Source organism: Triturus cristatus, chromosome 7, assembly GCF_964204655.1.
Source record: "Triturus cristatus chromosome 7, aTriCri1.1, whole genome shotgun sequence".
Classification (NCBI taxonomy): Eukaryota; Metazoa; Chordata; class Amphibia; order Caudata; family Salamandridae; genus Triturus; species Triturus cristatus.
The window spans coordinates 355,479,262-355,498,590 of record NC_140590.1 but is presented as its reverse complement, the minus strand read 5'-3'; the positions used below and the strand labels follow the sequence as shown (position 1 = coordinate 355,498,590).

The following is a 19,329-nucleotide window of genomic DNA, read 5'->3' as shown; positions in this document are numbered from 1 at the left end:
AAACAATTTCAGTGGTCTTGTGTACCAAATCCCATGGTCTGGTGGTACATAAATGGTGCCAACCAACTCCACCCCGTAGCCGCATAGGTGCACAGATTGGCCGATAGGCAGGCGTCATGCCAAGGGTGCTGGCAAAATTGTATGGGAGGAAATGAACAGGCCAGCCTTTAATTTTTTGTAATGGGGAGATTAGGGTTAAACTCCGGGATGACGAAATTCTTTAAATAGAAAGGAATCTGGTTTCCTATTTAATCCAGGCAGTTCTCTGGGAACCACAGTCCTTCCTGCCTGCGCATCGTGTGCGTGCATGCACCAAGAACTCGCACCCTGCACACCTGGGGCTTACTTAGAGGTTGATTGATATTCCGAAAAAAACGTGACAGATTATCTTTACAAGTGCCGTAAAATATTATCGGGGCCACTTCAATTATGCGGAAGTAGAGGATAAAATTATGTGGCAGGGTTTACAATAATATGCCGACAAGAGAAGGTAAATTATGAGGCGTAATGTGACTTATTTTCTAATGGTGTTACCTCGTTATCTTTTGAATTTTGTACATACTATCTGGGTAACGGTCTCACCTCATCAGTACTAGTCTGACACCCAAAGATAATATAGCAACAGTTAGCAGAAAGGTGAAACCATTGCGCCTTCCTCTCCACTGCGCATCAACAGGTTTTGCTTCAGTTTACTTAATTTTGATCCACGTGAGCTGGATTTTTTGGTGTCAAAATATGCGTTTCGTGGCAACTGGGGCAGATCTGTAATTTTGCGGAACGGCAGTGGTGGCGAAATCACATAATTCCAGTGGCCCCAAATAAGGTGTCAGATATCCATAATGCTTGTTACTGGGTAACCAGCCTGCCAAACTGTAAACAAGGCCCTGGTCTCTATGAAGGGGCTTTATCAGTGGTGATGCGTGGAGTTGATAGGTCAGGCGTGCTGGGCAGGGAGCCCTCATAGCAAGACTCCAAACATTGTTTCCCCAGCTACGAACTGCTAGTGTGTAAGGGAAAACGTAACTGCTGCTGAAAACAGCTGTTCTTGACTGTGCTGGCTTAGTGCACACTTATTCTCAATGGTGCTCCTGTCAGCATAGATATTTGTTCTCTCAGTGGTGCTAGTGTCTTCAGCTTTGTGAGGGTAGCGATAGTGCCCTAGTATATTGAGTACCCGTTCTCAATGGCGATCCTAGCATCACAGCAACCTTTGCGCACTCAGATGTGTTTGCATGGCACTCACTGCTTTGTATGGTGCTAGTGTGTTGCTGATGGGCTCTCTCAATTCTCTGGTGGCAATGTGCTGGGATAGTGTAAATCTGCTCTAAGTGGTGCTCAGTATTGTTATTTTTGCGCTATGTGGTGGCAGTGTGCAGTGGAGTCCAGTGTTGTGGTGGTGGCGTGTGCTGTCGCCTCTATCTTTGTACCCTCTGTGTTGGTGGTGTTATCATGGTGCTCGCTGTGGTGGTAGTCTGCTGGTATGCAGAGCAGCCTTTCTTTTGGCAGGCGCTGCCATTGTGTTTGTTTTGTGCGCTCTGTGGTGGGTGTGTACCAGTATACAACACACCCATTCCCTCTGCTGGTGCGGTCAGTATTTTTGTGCGCTGTGGTGGTAGTGTGGGTGCATAGGTGTTGCTGTGGTTGTAGAACTGCTGTTAGTCCTGCTGGGTTGGACACCACTACCCCACTTTGGCTGGTTTAGCAGCACTACTGACTGTTGTCACTGCCCTCTGTTGGTAGGATGATGTATAAAAGCAGCAACACCTAACCACGTCAGCTGTCTCTGTGCTGCCGATGATGGTCCTGGGCCGCTGGGTGTCGCTGCTGTGTGCGTGATTGGCGATGAAGTCCTAGTTGTTTCATCAACTAAGGTGACCCAGGCAAGCTGCTCAGGCTTTGGTGGGTAGGGGTCAGTCAGAGCACACGCTCTTTGCTCTGGAAAGCAGCATGTGCCACTTACATAAGAAGCTACGGAACACAGTATGCAGCGCCTGTGCTATTCACACATCCAACTGATTTCATTCTGAAAGCTGGTGGTCTGCATTTTTTGTTGGGGAACTATCATCAGCATCAGTTGGCAATCATGGTATGTGTTCTGCAACAGAAAACACACTTGGCAAAACATCATATTAATCCATGGCTATAGGGAGTGGCAGTAGTTGATAGCGTCTTAACCCACGTGCATAGACTCTATTTCCTATAACACATTTGCCCCACTATCACATACTACATTATAAATAACTGTGTATATATTTATTGCTTTTAAAACATAAAAGATCAAAAACAATGCCATTTACAATACCAACCACTTTAAACTTTGCTACTGCGAGACCTATTGCATTGCAAATGCTTGTTATTAATTTGTCCTTATTACACAGTACCTCGGAAACTATATTTAAAGCCTTGCTTAAAAGATCTAAAATTTACACAGATCAAACCAGCACTTTACTACCTTCAACTCCTGAATTGTGACTGCACCCTATTTGTATGCAGTTTTTTTAAATTAGCTATTACCTTCAGGAAAAGTATGGAGGGATAATTATGCTGCTATCATCGTTGTACTTTTTAATCTTTTTTAACTTGTTATAATTATTTATATTCTTAACCTGTCTACCCTGCCTGTTACTTTTGCTTTATAATTGTGTATGCAAATTATTTGTCCCACAAATGAATTGAATGGTGTGTTTAACTGTATGTTTATGAAATGTGTCTATGACTGTATGTTTATAAATTGTGCTTTTATGATTGTAAGGATTACAATCGAATAAAGTTAATTGAACTGAACTGAACTGAACTCATCTACTGTGGCTTGTAATAATTCTGTTGGAATACCATCAACTCCTGCAGTTTTCTTCTCGGCAGTGACCTCAGGGTTGTCCTGAATTTTTTTTCATTAATAAAGGTTCCTGTGCGAAACTAATGTCCTCTAGGATACCTCAGATTTTGACATCCCTTTCGTGCAGGTCTTAAATATATTCTTTCCACCTCCATTTGATTTTCATTAGTTGAGCTGGAATATGTCCGTTGTTTTTTTTTTTTTAACACTCTGTTTATTTAACGTAGAGAAACAGTGGTCATGTTAGACAGATTACAGTTGCATCCTTTCGTCACACATAGCAGTACAGAACTTTCGTTTTAACGGGTACATTTACAATACCTGCATCGCAGTTTACACAGTACAATGGTCCTCTGGGGACGAAATAATTGGTGGTGATATGTCCATTGTTGTTTTTCCAGATACCATCTCATGGATGAAGCATCTTTTAGATTGTATCAATCCTTTCAATAATAGTCCTCGATTTTTGTTAATTTGTTTTTTCTTCTTCAATATCCTTGCAGATGTTGTGATATTATTCTTAGTCTCTCCTAGCTGTTCCCTGAAATTTGTAATTAAATTCTTTCATAAGGGCTCTAGGAAATTTGCCCTTTCTGCAGGGTCACCCTGGGTTTTTTGCCATTTGCTGTATCTCATTTTTGCAGACTGTAGAACTCTGTGCACTTTACCCCTGCTGACAAGGGATAAAGTGCCTGTGTTTCCCCTTTTAACATGGTGAAACTGGCATACCGCTGACTGGCATATCTAACTTACCTATAAGTCTCTAGTATATAGTGAGAATTGTACCCAGGGCTTGTAAGTTAAGTCAGTAGTGAACTACAGCCCCATTGCACCACCGCCCCCTACAGTGACAACCTTTCTTTTAAATATTTATACGTCAACTCAATATAGGTCTTATTAACCTTGAGGAAGTTTGCTTGGTATATAAAAGTAGAACATGTAGGAATTTGATGTTGAATATATACTAAAAGTGAAGAAGCCTGAAAAGCTATTTTCACTGTAGCAAAGCTGGATGTTCAATTGCACTGGGTTATATGATTACATAATTTTTTTTAAACTTGTGTTTATTGACATTTATAAAGATCAATATACAAAAGTCAAGACAAGTCACTATAAAATCACCTCAGTTAAAACATGGCATGCCAGTGCAATTCAATAGCATTATCAGCAATGGCCAAGTAAACATTTCGGTCCCAATTCGCAAAATTAAACTGAGATGAAAGATTAACTTTACGACTTTTGGTATTCACAAAAGGCATTTATGATTAGTAATGTTACACCTTTGTCTCAGTTTAACTGAAGATTTGCTCTTAAGTTTAGCTGAAACTAGTCTTTTGGTCTCAGTTAAACTTAAGACCAAAAGTCTAACTTTACTACTCGTAAATGTTCTGTGTGAATACCAAAAGTCGTAAAGTTAGACTTTTGTTTCAGTTTACCTTTGTGAACCAGGCCCATTGAAGGAAATGACCCGAATCGGGTCACTCGTGTCACAAATAACCACCTCTCAGCCTTCCATTAATATGAAGAGTTGGACAGACAGTAGAGAATACAAACCAATAACTGTTTATTCAAAGTACACTCAGAGAAGAGTGCAATCTGCACAGCCGCTAAGGAGTGCTGGAGAGAGACTGACATCAGCAAGCATAATGATACATTCTGCACACTTTCAAACCCAAAGTAAACACACCCATCGTGGAATTTTACAGAAAGATGCAGCTGGATAGTAAATTACAAAGGAGTAAGTTTCCGTTCTGAGGCCGGGCACACATTATCTATCTTTCAAGGTTATTCTGCCTGTGCCTGCCACCAGACAAGTGGGAGAAGGCTTACATCTCAGAAGATGTAAGCCCAAAGGTATGTGCTAATAAGAACAGTGCATTCATTAGTGTGGAGAAGCTCAGTTCCGAAGAAACATAACCTAGAGAAGGTCATTTCTCAGAAATGGCAAAGAATTAGTATCGAACATGATACAAAATGGGCACCTGTTACACAAAATGGCGTCGCGAATGCTAACTTATGTAAAACAATATAAAAAATAATTTTTATTCCAACACCATCAAGAGGGAGCTCTTCCCCATTTGGGTCAGGAAGGTTAATAAACAACTTAGTAGTTTCTCAACTGGAGTGGGGCATAATACAGGATCCAATACAGATGCATTACTCAGATCTTGACTCCCAACTCTCTCTGCTGGGGCCCCACCCAGGGCATGACCAAAAAACTAAACTATTCAGTGCCCCAGTGATTGATTGATTGATTTTTGCATGTCTCGTTGCCTTTAAGTCTATTGTGAAAGAGTGAGGAAAAGAGGAGTGGCCGGACAGCCTCCCAAAGGCCACTGGAGGACCCCGTTTTGCAGGCACAATAGCCAGGGATCTGGGAGGGTAGGGGGCATACGTCTAGATTACAGAAAGTACCCCATCCTGGGGGCGCAGAAGTTGATACTACTACATTTAATAATGCTAATTTTGGTGAAGGAACAGACATACAAATGTTAAAACGTCTATTTTTAATAGTTATCAAAAATCCAATTCAATGGTAAAGTCAGGTTTTGATAAACATTAAGGAAAATTTACTTTTGCAAAGGCACCCTTTTTCCGCCTAAAGCATGTAAAGGCCCATTTGTATTTGCTCTCAAACGTCTGCCAGCCATTAAGTAGCATTTTAATTGGTGTGAGTTTCCTCCTAGGAGGAAAGACTAGAAAGCCCTGAATGGGCAGAGATGACCCCTCTTCTCTGTATGTGGCTGAATATGCAGTGGAAGGGGCCTGTGAGCACCCTTTTTGGCATATTAGTTTCAAATCCTGCTTTCATGCCAAATCCCGTTTGACAAGTCTGCAGAGGATTAACATAAAACACTTGGGTCACACTTCAAAGGGTGAGAACAAGATATAAGACCATTCTTGTGTATCCAATGCCTGTTTTCTAGAAACCCCATTGGTTAGGACTTGCCTAAGAGTAGTTCCCACCAACTAGCTCATGCTAGGTGTAAATGTGGCATCTCCAGGCATCCACTTCAGAACACCCTTAAACCTGAGGATAATCAGATGAGGATTGACCCAGCTGTCTGTGACCTGAGAAGAGCCTCAAAGGACTGGACCTGCTCCCTCTTGCACTGATGATAAAGAAGTGAACTCCAAAGGTCACAAGACTGGCCTGCAGTTGAAGACACAGGAATACACCAAGCTTCAAGAGGCCATTCTCTGCAACTACCTAGTGGACCAGTGGCAACTGGATCTGGGGTGGGTGTTTTTGTCTTTTGTTTTACACGCTGTGAGTCTCTAAGTGCCTCCCCTGAGGTCCTGGAGGGTGGAGTCTTTAGAAGTGTACTCCTATGGTGAATTGGGAATTAAAGCACTAAAGTCAGAAGGTAAAATCTTTGATTAAGGCAAACCTGGCTGATGTATTGGACCCGCACTTCATCGCAATCACTGTCAGACTACACCTGGATCCCGGTCTACCGCAACCAATGACTATCATTGGCCATTGTACCTATTGGCACTATTCCTACATAAAACTTTAAAAATGCATTCCACTGGTTCCCGATATTGGGTTTTTTGACATTTTGGTGTCTTTTTGTGTACTAAATCTTACACTAATTGTCAAATTTAGTTTGGGATTTTTATTGTTTTGCATTTCAACTTTATTGATGTTCGTACTGCATAAATACTTTACAGATTGCCCTAATTAAACCCTGTCTGCTCTGCACCACAGCTACAAGGAGGTTGGGCTCAGGTTAATTAAAAGTGACTTTGAGTGTCCACCCTGACATGGGTTGTGTTTATTCTTTGTGGTGGATAATCACCCACCCCAAATAATAATCCAATTTCTTACCAGCACCTTATTTATTGTAATCTTTGATAAACGATCAAAAATGTCTTTGCTTTTTTTGTCTCAAGTAGAATCCTTGATAGTTTCTTTAATTTCTGTCTATTATTATTCCAGCTGTCTATAAATTAAGTTAAACATTTCAAATTGATTTTTGACATTTTGGTAAAATGCAGTTAGTATATTTTGACAATCCAATCATTTTTCAGAAGCAAAATGATCATCATCTTTTCCACAGTAAGCTCCAGGCCATGTCTTCACCACTATAATTGAGCTGCTCCATCTTCTTGAACGGGCAACGTAATCAATGTGATTCCAGAGTACTTCCTCTTGTGGTGTCTATAGATGCAGGCATCACTATCGTTGCTTGAAAATGTGTTGGCAATGATAAGGCCACTGAAGTGATAGAAAAAGGCTATTGCAATGATGCCCTAAAATAGACAAAAAGCTTTTAGAAGTAAGTATGAATCATGGGTGGATTGAAAATGTGAGATGAAGTGACAGGATTAATAAAGTAAAAAAGAAATGGAGGGCCGCACATCAATATAGTTACACAAATGTATGGATAAGGTAGTAATAACAGAGGGAATTCTGCAGAACTTAGTCTATGTTTGATTTTCAAATTAGTATACAAAGTTCCTAAATTTAATTCCAATTATATTTGCTCACTTACATTGCTATATTGCAAGGCTAACAGTGTTCTGCTGAAATACCCACTTTTCCCCATTGTTTTTCTCCCACAATGCCACCTTGGGGAAAGTTTTGTTTTATTCAGATCAGTACCAGTCTTGCTCCTCCTCGGAACAGTCCATCCCAACCTGCCAGGTGAGGCCCGCTCCAGAAGGGACTGCAAAAGACACCAGACTGGATTCAGACTTTTTAGGTATTACTAGTCAGGTATAGCTTGGGTCTTATGGCACAGTGAGCATGGGAACAATGTCAGTGCATACCAGTCCAACTTAGGGCATAAACTACAACAAGAACAAGATGATCCTTGCAGTTCAGGAGGGACTGTTCCCATGAAGAGCAGGTATAGTCCTTACTTCCAAAACGTGGGCCTCTGACTAGAGAGGCATGGTGGGTGAAAAATGCTGGACGGGAATGAGGCTCTGAGTGATTGTCAGTGGCTGTAAATAATGCAAGCATTACATAATTCATCTTGTTGTTGCATGCAACTTTACAGCCACTGATATTGCCAAGAAACCAGCACTGAATTGAATGGTGTACCTGTAGATTGTTCATAAGGTATATGAAGACTTGGGGAGATGATGGAAAAAGATGTACAAGTTGGGAGAAAGGGAAAGTGAGTAAGATGGAGAACAGTGATGCCAGCAGATATGAAGAGGACAAAAAAGTGTGAAAAAGAAAGGTATGCTGAGGGAGAAAGTTCAAGGCTATGGAATGGGATGGATACATCATATGTAAGAGTGTGAAAACTAGGGGTCGGCGGAACTCGTGGAGTTTCACTCCATGCAAGTCTGCTGAGTTACACACAAACTCTGTGAGATTCTGCAGAGTTGCTCCAGAGGACAGCATTCGGCACAGTGCCTTGCTTGCATGGATTTTTAGCTGCAGGAGCTTGTTTCATGCTGTAAAGTCACATGACTGGCACCACGCCGCATGCTAGAGGGTGCTGCTCCTATCTGCTGCTCGAGTAGATTTTCTATTCGAGTGGCAGCATTCTCATTGTGAACGGTTGTGACCTGCCGTGACCACCAGGGTCCAAAAATCTTGTCAGGAGGTGTTATAGCATCTGAAAATTTCACTAGGAGACAGACATTTCGCTCACTCTCACAGCTTAACTTTGGTGAGCCATGCATGAGAAAATACTCTGCCAACTATTGGAATGGTACACTGGCCCCTAGGCATAATTTGAGGCCAACAGCAATGCAGCTGAAGCCAGCTAAACCTAATGGAAGTACCCAGTCAAAAATATTATTTTCTGACTTTGTCTTTCTGGGAGTCAAAGTCCCCCAACACCATCCTTGTAAGGGTAAACCGCAAAAGCCACTATATTAACCTCTGCTTAATCCTATGGTAGCTTGGCACAAAGCAGTCAGGCTTAACTTAGAGGCAAAGCGTAAAGTTTTTATGCAGCACACAACAGTAAGAAAGCACAACGAAAAGAAAAATCCAAAAGCAATTGAGAAAAATAAAGACATTTTTATAAAATAAAATGATATCAGAACGTCAAACATACAATCAGTAGAACTGTAGATATGCAATGCCAATGTTGTATATAACCTTAAAGCAGAAAGCACCTGCTAGACAAGGGGGCATCACAAGTTCAGGATAACCATGGTCGAGCATAGGTCAGATACAGGGACCAGGTTAGTCCCTCTGAAAAAGTTACCTTCTCAAACTCTGGTGTGAAGAGTTTTGATTTCAGAGGATGAGGCCCCAAGGAGCAGGGAGAATGTCACAGATGGTCTTCAGTAAATTGCGCAGAGCAGGTCGAGTATTGCAGATAGTCATCACTTTAGAGTGAAATTCCAGTTGAGCTTCGAGGACAGTTGTTGTTGGAGCTTCACACTGGCAGTCACGAGCTGTCATTGCTGTAGCACGAAGGTCAGATCTCCTATTAATGGCTGTTGCTGCTAGTCGCTGTGGCATGAAGAGTCTAGTTCACAAAGAGGTCAAGATTTCAGGATTTCACTTTTCTTATTAGGAGGGATTCAACTGATGCCTGCCAAGGGTCCAGGACCTAGGAAGGCACATCTTGGACATCAGGAACTCATTACAGCAGTGGCCAGTAGGGCTGAGGGTGGCCAACTTGCAGGTCAGTGCAGCAGGTAGGCTAAGCAGTTACAGGGAGGACTCTGGAGCTTTTTGTGGCCCTGTAGAGCAAACAGGAAGTCAGCCTACTGAACCTTGGAGCCGCTCAGGTTAGTCGAGCATATCCGGTCTTCCATCTCAGAGAGCAAGCCAGCAGTTCAGTCCTGAGTGGCTTAGGAGATCGTATCTTTATACATGGTACCACCCTTTATGTTGGGATAAACACCCTGCCCTACCACCATGTCTGGTTCTGGAACAATCTTCCCTTCCCCTGTCAAGCCGACAAGCTGTCTTGGGTAACAATAGGCTGGTGCCAGGGTACTTTGTGTTTGCTGGAGGTAGGCCCTTTGTAGTGTAAGTGGGGAAGGCCACAGCTCCACCCCAGCCATTCTGGCAGAATGGACCCTCCTGCCCACATCTAGTCCTCTTTCGTTTCACTGTTTGGAAAGAATACACAGACCCCAACAGCAGAGCCATTCATAATCATGTGAATTAGGACCCTGGCAGAAGGCATAAATGGTTAGGACAAGAAAATGGTACCTTTCTAAAAGTGGAAAAGAGGATTTTAAAGTACAATTCATTTGAGTGTAAAAACTGTATTGCTATCTGTTATCACTTATTAAATGTAATATGATAACCCAGTGTTAGTCAATGGGTCAGATAAGCCTCACTACAGTGAAAACCTTTACTGCCAGGACAGGTAAAACGAAAGTACGCATGTCCTACTGTTTAAATACAATGCACCCTGCCGTTCGAAACTTCAGGGCCTGAGGTTGGTGTGACTAACATGCAGGGTAAAGGTGGGAGCAGGTTTAGCCCTTCTTTTACCCCTCCCCTACAGGCCATAGACATTAGTTTACTTCCTCTTCTGTTCATCCTTAGGTTCAGATGGGTTCGGAAGAGCCGGGGAGGGTTGCTACTTTTATCAAATTCACTGGCCAGTTGAGACCATTCCAATCACCTGGACTTCACTACGGGTGTGTGTAATTAAGTGAAGTTCAAATCTGGTGCAAAATGCAATCTTGTATCTATTTTGGAAGCGAAAATGCATGTCATTCTATTTGAATAGCGCAAATGAGAGCAATTCCCATTTTGGTCATGTGCGTTGTTCCTGCGCTTCTGCAGCATTATTTTGTAAAATGGGGTATAACAAGCATAGTTCAAAATTCCTGAAATTACTCTTTATTATGCTAGTGTAGCAACATTTTCAGCCGATCCTAAACTCTTCCATCATAAGCCAGTCTCACTAAGCTTAGGAACTGTCTCCAGTTCTCCTGCACTTAATACACGTATTAGCTGTGTTGAAGAAGTAGCCAAATACTCCCAGTATCAGATGTGTCCTAGTACCTTTCCTATATGGGCTGAAGATTAGGCATTGCCCTATATAACACTACAGCCACAAAACAACATGAATCGCTTTTAACTGCTTCCAGTTTTCCTAAATATTCAACATTGTAGCCGAACAAAGTGATGCCCAGTCTAGGAAGTGATGTGATTTTCCCAGAATCACACCAAAGTAATGAGTGAGGAAGCCAGATTAGAACTCCGGTATCCTGGCACTCCCATTAACTTGCCCAATCTCCCATGACAAACATTTAGAACCATTCAATCACAAGAACAAGACTTGACCAGACCCAGCAACATTGTCCAGTAATTTCCGTCCTCTGGTCCCCATAAATGTCATAAAATTATTATATAAATCTAGCAGACTACCAAATATATTGTGTCCTTACCTGGAGACTATCAACTAAATCCTTTAATGCTCTCAGCATTTGTCAAAATGATCACATTTTTTAAAGGGAAGGAATCGGCGGCAGATGCCAGTAGATAAAATGATTTTCCCAGGAAGAAAGGAGTGGGAATCAAGTGTTCCTTTTCTACTTTCTATAACAATCTGACAGCTAAACCACCTGTTCTTAAATGTGCTTCCTTGGAATCACCCTTACCATCTGCTTGATTGGATTCTGCATCAGTGTTCATATATCTCCATGCTGTTAGTTCCTCTGGACAACTGCTGTCAAGATTGTTCGGTGAGTTAGATGCTTCTCACTGCCTCCTATAGACATCTGTACATCAAATCTCTGCAAGGTTAGCACAGCCGTTCATCCTTCTGAAGCTATTTACTGAGCTAAGGAAAAGAGATGCTGCATGAACCCCTGCATAAAACATTTAATAAAGCATTTAATAAAACCAGCAACATATGTGTATGACACTGAAGTAGACTTTCAACCAGGAGTCCTCGAGCACCTGTGAAAATTCAAGGTGGGGGCTTTTGCCTGCTGTAGTGAAAATTCGCACACTCTTCACATTTGACAATTACAGGGGACCCTGTATATCACAACACAAACATTATTTAAATGAGAGCCCTTTGCAACTCAACGCCCTGCTTTTAATCACTGCAAAGTCCATTATCGTGATTATTTCCACTCTGCTTCCTACTCATCAGGGTTTCTTGGAAGCCCCAAACATATTGTACATGGAGCACACTCTCAGATAAGGCATTCTCAGAAAAAGCAGATGGGCTTTGATTACACACACCTCTTCAGACGGCTGTTTCTTGGCAGCCTCTGTCCACGTTAGAGCTAAGCTTCTCACACTTCCTTGCTCAATGGTTGCATCTCCTTATTTACATGGTGCTAGAAATGGGGGTCTCTAGTTGGCAGAGGTAGGTATCTTGGTCCAGATAGGGACCCTTGTTTCTAGGCAGGGTAAGGGAGAAACACACTCTATATTACCCCTGCTCACCCCCTTGGTAGCTTGGCACGAGCAGACAGGCTTATCCCAAAGGCAATGTGTAAAGTATCTGTACCAACACTCACAGTAACTTAGTGAAAACACCACAAATGGACACCACAGCCACACCAGTTTAGAAAAATAAAGTATCTTTATCTAAACTAAACAAGACCAAAATGACAAGAATCCAACATATAGATATTCAGAAAAATGACTTTCAAAAGGATATTGCAAAAATAAACTTTAAGAAATCAAATAGCTCCAACTGGGGTTATTGCAACGTCATGATAGCAAGAAATCCAAAGCACGGCACCGACCACAAGGATCGCGGCGTTGGGCGCGGAGTCACACAGACCCCCAAACAAACAGTACTTTGTAAACGAATCTGTGACGATAACAGAATGTAGGCGCTGACGATGAAGGAGTCAATGCGAGCGCTGGCGTCAGCACGGCTGATCAATGCCAGCATTGGCGGGCGCCGTAGGGCTTCAGAGCTGCGGAGCTGGCCGGCCGATGCGTTGTTCATTTCACAAACGGCTCCCCGGGCCTCGGTGCAGGTCATGGCGTCACAGCGGCATCGTTGACTGCATCAGAAACAGGTTTTCCTACTTCTCTTGGGTTTCTTCCACCTCCCAACTGCAGAAACAACCTCCAGAGGCCCAAAACTGGCACAGTCACCTCAAGGCAGGTCAGAACTCATAACATCAGAGTTCATGGGAGCTGGGGGTGAAGTCTTTGTGTCCCTGCGACTTCTGAACAGGAGGCCAGCACACTTCAGGCCCTTGGAGATCTCCTTCAAGCAGGGGACACAACACACAGCAAAGTCCTTCTCCTTTCCTTGGCAGAAACAGCAACTGCAGGCCAACCCCAGACACACAGTAAGGGCAGTACTTCACCTCAGTGTCTCCAGCTCTTCTTCTTGCCAAAGGTTCCTCTTGAGTTCCAGGAATGATCTAAAGTTCAGGGGTTTTAGGTCTAATACTTATACCCCAAAATGTCTTTGTTCTCATTGTGCAAGGGGCTCGGAGCCCAGTTCAAACCAGTTCTGGGGGCACTCTGCAAGTGCACAACAACATCCATTGTCAGTGTGAGCCTTGGCTCCAGACACACCACAGGGGTGCAGAGCCAGCATTGTGGAAGGCAGGCACAGCCGTATTCAGGTACAGTTGCTGCTCCTCCCACTACTCCTGCGTTTCACATCGCACTCTCGCAGCCAGACTACACGATGCGGGAATACAAGGAGCCACCCTCGACTGGATCCAATCCTTCCTCTCCGGCAGAAGCCAGAGGATCAGACTCCCTCCTTTCCTCTCCAAACCCATGGAAATCAACTGTGGAGTACCCCAGGGATCATCACTCAGGCTCACGCTCTGCAACATCTACATGGCCCCCCTCGCCGCCATAGTCAGACAGCATCGGCTCAGCATCGTATCCTATGCCGATGACACCCAGCTCATCCTTTCACTCACGAAGAATCCCAAAGACACCAGACTCTGTTTCCAGGAAGGTATTAAGAACGTGGCAGCCTGGATGAAGGACAGCTGCCTGAAGCTAAACTCAGAGAAGACTGAGGTCCTCATCCTCAGCCCCTGCACCTCTGCCTGGGACAACACCTGGTGGCCCTCCACCCTAGGGATCCCACCCACCCCTACAGACCACGCTCGGAACCTCGGCATCATCCTTGACACCTCCCTCTCCATGAACCGCCAGATCAACGCCGTCGCCTCCACTAGCTTCAACTGCCTTCGCATCCTCCGTAAGACCTTCAAATGCATTCCCCTGACTGCAGAAGGACCATCACCCCCACACTCATTACCAGCAGACTAGACTACGGCAATGCCCTCTACGCCGTAATCAACAGAACTCTTCTGCAGAAACTCCAAATCATCCAGAACACCGCAGGCAGACTCGTCCATGGGACACCGCGCCATGAACCCATGACCCAACACCTACAAGGCCTACATTGGCTCCCCGTCCAGAAGAGGATCACCTTCAAACTCCTGACCCATGCCTACAAATCCCTCCACAACATCAGACCCAAATACCTCAACAAGAGGGTATCCTTCCACGTACCCAAGAGGAACATCCGCTCCGCCGACCTCACCCTGGCAGAGGTCCCCCGCATCCGCAGAAACAGAACCGGTGGAAGAGCTTTCTCCTACAACACAGCCAAAACCTGGAACAACTCTCTGTGAACATCAGACGCTCCCCGACCCTGCACACGTTCAGGAAGGACCTCAAGACCTGGTTCTTCAACTGATCTGGAGACACCCCCCATCCCCAGTGCCTTGAGAACCTCACGGGTGAGTAGCGTGCTATATAAACCCCTGATTGATTGATTGACTCCAAATGCAGATCAGGCTTATTTAGCCTAGTGCTGACTCATCCAGACTCCTGGAGCCACTGCACCTCCCTAGCCCCTGTCACCCCAATGCCAGATAGTCAATCCACAAACAGGCAGAGGCACACAGAAAGGTTGAACCACAAAATAGCCACTTTCTAAAAGAGCTATTTTCAAAAACACAATTTAAAAACTATCTTTACTAAAAGATGTATTATTAAATTCTGAGTTCAGGGATACCAGACTCCAAATTCCCATCTTATCCCTATGGGAAGATATGCTTGTAAAATGTTACAAAGCATTCCCTATTCCGTCCTATGGGCAAGAAAGCCTTTTAATAGTGAAAAGATGAAATTGGCAGTATTTCACTATCAGAACATGTTACACACACCAGTACATGTCCTACCTTCCATATACACTGCACCCTGCCCAGGGGGGTACCGTGAGCCTCCCATAGGGGTGTCCTATGTGCAAGGAAAGGGAAGGTTAGGGCCTGGGAAGTGGGTGCACTTGCCCGTCGACATGGCTGTGAACAAACTGCGCACAGGCACTGCGGTGGCAGGCCTCAGACCTCTTTTCAGGGCTACTCATGTGGGTGGCAAAATCAGTGCTGCAAGCCCACTAGTAGTATTTGATTGACCAGCCCTGGCGCATTCAGTGCACTTTACTAGGGACCTACTGCTAAAACAAATATGCTAATCAGGGGAACAAAGTACAATATCATCTCACACAGAGATCATATGCACTTTAGCACTGATCAGCAGTGGTAAAGTGCCCAAAGTCCTATAGCTAACAACAAAAGGTCAGAAAAAAACTAGGACAAAGAAGCAAAATGTTTGGGGATAACCCTGCAAAAAGGGCCATTTCCAACACATGGTATCTGTTAATTATGTTTCTATTCACTGTGAGGATGCGCGTTCTGACCTGTGCCAGCTGGCTGGTGACCAATTTTCTGCACCAACCCACCAGTTTCCAACCTGGAAAACCCTGCTTCATTTCGACTGATGAAATAAATCTCCCTCTCCCATCACACATGCATGTGCTGTGCAGGAGACGAGGCACAGATGCACACCCTGACGCTGTGTTCACTTTTTTCAGGCAGTGAGCACAACAGCGTTCCCGCGGTTAGGGTAGTTGGCATTAGGGGTACTGAGGGGTGTTGGGGAGGGGGGGAAACTACATAAGGTTATCTAGTGCTGTCTCCTAACCTTTTCCGCTGGGATGGTAACCCAGCATTTTTTGCAGAGGATTTTTGGACATACCACTAACGACAGGGAAAGAAACACTATCAATCTGTGTTTCAACACATCAGTTCGTACATACCACCACGACTCGCTCATTCTAAGGACACGCCACTGAGCACTGCCCTTTCTAGAACTGAACAGCACAGAACCATCCTGTAGAGCAATGTTTCAGCCTGGCTCTACCTCCACTGCTGACGCTAGAGCGCCCTTGGCAGACAGGCCTGCCCCTTCTTCTAGCTCTGCTTGCACTTTCCTGCGGGCCACATCACTTCAGTCGAGTTCTGCTTTTAAAGCACAAAGCTGCCGCTTGCACAGCACAGGCCCTGGCAGACAGACACTTCTGATTCTAGCCCAACAGAGAACCTTTTTGTAGGACAGTGCTTCAGCCTGGCTCTACCACCACTGCACAGCATGTCTGCAGATCCTACACCCCCCTTTGTCAGATAGTATTGCCCCGTCTAGCTCTGCATGAACCTCCCTGCATGTCACAGTGCTTCGGCCGAGCTCTTCCTCTACTGAACAGGGCTGTTGCCCACACCTCATGGGCACTGGCTGGCAGACACTGTTGCTTCTAGCCCAGCATACAACCCCTTGCCAGGCCAGTGCTCCAGTCTGGCTTTATCTCCTCAGCACGGGGGTATAACGCAGGTTCTTGCAGCACCTGCAGTCAGAGGTACCCTCTCTAGGAGCCCCATATAGCCCAATTCCAATTATTATCTGTAGATATAAGATGCTAGGGCTACTCTTTGCATTTAGGCAGAAGGGGCCATCAATTTGTGTTAGACCCCTGCCTCTGCACAGGGCTGCTGCTCACACTTTCTTGTACCCTGGCAGCCAGGCCTGTTCCCCCTTCCAGCTCAGCATATCACTGTGCTTCAGACGAGTTCTTCCCTTACTGCACAGTGCTGTTTCTTACACTGTTTGGGTAGACAGCACAGTTGTGTCTAGCCCAGCAAGAACTCCGTGTATGCCAGTGCTCTGGCCCGGTTTTATCTCCTCTGCAGAGGGCTGCCGCTCACATTGCCCTGCTCCTAGTAGTCAGGTCTGCTACTTCCAGCTTTGCCCAGAACTCTCCTTAGGGCACAGAGCTTCAGTCGGGCACTGGCTCCACTGCACACGGGTGATGTCTTGTCACTTTACAGGGGCCATCAGCACTGCCAGGCTTCCCATGCACAGGGGTTCGTAAAGATGCCGGTTAAGTGTGTCTGTCTCATATGGACTTCATCCTTGTTCAAAGAGGCTGCTACTACAAGTGATAGATTAGGACTATGAGCTGTGTTTTATTTATTTTTATTTTAATATTTAGTTTTACGGATATTTTATTATTTCTTATGCAGTAACAGTTCAGTTTCAATTGCACTGTAGCATTTGTACTTTTTTCTGCTAGCAAAGCTTTTCTGCTCTCTAGGTAGGCAACTGAAAACGGCACCGGCCTGCTTCTGAGACTAGCCCACACCATTTTTTAGGGCTGTGATACTCCTGAAGCTGGCACTTACTACTGCCATACTTATGGTTCTTGTTTTATTTCCAGTGGCATACTCTATGAGAGCATTTATTTTACAGTAGTCTCCCTTGGATGCTTCTCTCCCTGCGCTTGTGTTGCTGATAAACACTGTGTGTTCCTGTGCACCGCTGTACTCCACGTTACTGTTTTATACGTGTGCTTTTTTACTCCCTACGGAGCCTCCTATTGCTCTCTTTTGGCCTTTTACCTCTCTGCCCCATCCCCTCCATATTCCTTCATATGCTTTTCCCCTCATTCCTGCAGCCCCTCACGCAGCCGCTTTGGAGATACAATTTTGTCAGGATATCCTTGGGAGAAAGAAGTGCAGGCTTATGAGCTCAGTGCCGTGGGTGCTGTCCGGTGAGCTGTAGAAGGTGGGTTTTTACCACAATCTGTGTCATTGCAGCTGCATGAAGCCTGGGTGCCAGGCCAGTGCTCATTAAATAACATATTGAGATTTTTGTTATTAAAGCAACAGTCTGTCGCCTGCCTACCAGGAGCACGAGGAGCCCACTGTACGCTATGTCTGGTTGTCCTTTACTTCCCAAATGGCGACAGAGGGCTTGTATCGGAGCTCTGGAATCTCTACTACAGCAGTGCCTATCAGGCACTCCAGTGCAGACCAGTAGGGTAAGCCTCATTCTTGTTTTTTCAGAGCAGGACTAGTATCTAACTAACTCTTCCTAGCACTACTGTGCATTCCTTCACAGTTCTTTTGTGACTAACTCTTCCAAGCTCTATCAGCCTTTGAGAGGCAACCCGGACTGTTCCTAAAGTGCAGGCCTGCCTTTCCTAATTCCTAATGCCCTCTTACAGGGGAGCCTATCTACAGAACACAAAGGACGTTCTACGCCTATTGAGGGAAACTGAATTCAACCATCTATCCCGTGTCCATCAATGTTGAATCATTGTAAACCTGCATCCCTCAAGATCAGACACTAGTGACCATAGAAGGTCTCCTTAACAGAAATCCACCAGACACAATCACACCAATATCCTTCATTATGGAGTGCTACCCTGGCCATGAAGGAGAACTACTTCCAATTCGAGGATCAACTTTATCTCCAAGTTTCTGGGACTTCCATGGGCAGCACCTTTGCCCCGAGACTGGCAAACCTTTACATGCATGTCTTTGAGGAAGATGCCATCCTATCCAAAACAACCCATACCTGGCCCAGCTCCTACTGTGGAAGAGGTACATTGACAACATATTAGTGATGTGGTGCTTTGGCCCGACATCCATAATGCTGTTCCACCAGTGGCTGAAAACACAAAACGGACACCTACGGTTCACCTGTGATTATAGCAAGGAGAGGCTCCCCTTCCTTGATCTCCTGGTAGTCCCACTGGAGGGTCACCTCAAAACAGAACTCTATCAGAAACCAATGGCCCACAATGCTCTCCTTCAATACGATAGTCATCACCCTAAGGATCTGCATGACAATCTTCCCTTTAGCCAGTTCCTGAGGCTGAGACGCAATTGCTCCAGGACTGAGAAGTATAAGGAACATGCCTCGAAACTATGATCCAACCTCCTGGATAGACATTACCCGACACCGCTCATAAAGAAATCTGACAAGCGAGCACTCAACATCAGGGATGCTCTTTTAGACACTCCATCCTACAAACAATCGCAAACTAGATTGGTCTGTGTCATCATGTTCAGTTCCCTCTCCAATGAGGTGCAGAAATCAATCAACAGAAACTGGAACATTTTGAACAAAGGATCACTGACCTTAGAGAAACCACACTTTGCATTTAAACGGGGACACAATCTTAGAGACAGTCTAGTGCACACCAGACCCCCTCCGACAACACCCATCAGGCAGAACACCCTGTGGGATCTACCACCAGTAGGAACTTGGCAAAACCATGGGAACTTAGACACCATACCAACAACAACAGCAAAAGGGTGATATACCTCATCACCTGCCCCTGCTGCTTGAGATGCGTAGGGATGACCACCCGGAAAGTAAGGACTCACATTCTTGACCACAAGAGCACGATCAGATGTGCCAAACAAACTACTAAATTAACCAAACATTTCTTTGAAATGAATCACCAGGCAGA

General features: G+C 44.8%; 1 protein-coding gene across 2 annotated transcripts in view; it reads left to right on the top strand.

Moving 5' to 3' along the window:
* Window positions 1-19,329, top strand: part of LOC146809656 (sulfotransferase 2B1-like) — a 710,434-nt gene that overhangs the window by 296,046 nt on the left and 395,059 nt on the right. The gene's annotated exons all lie outside the window — the stretch shown is intronic.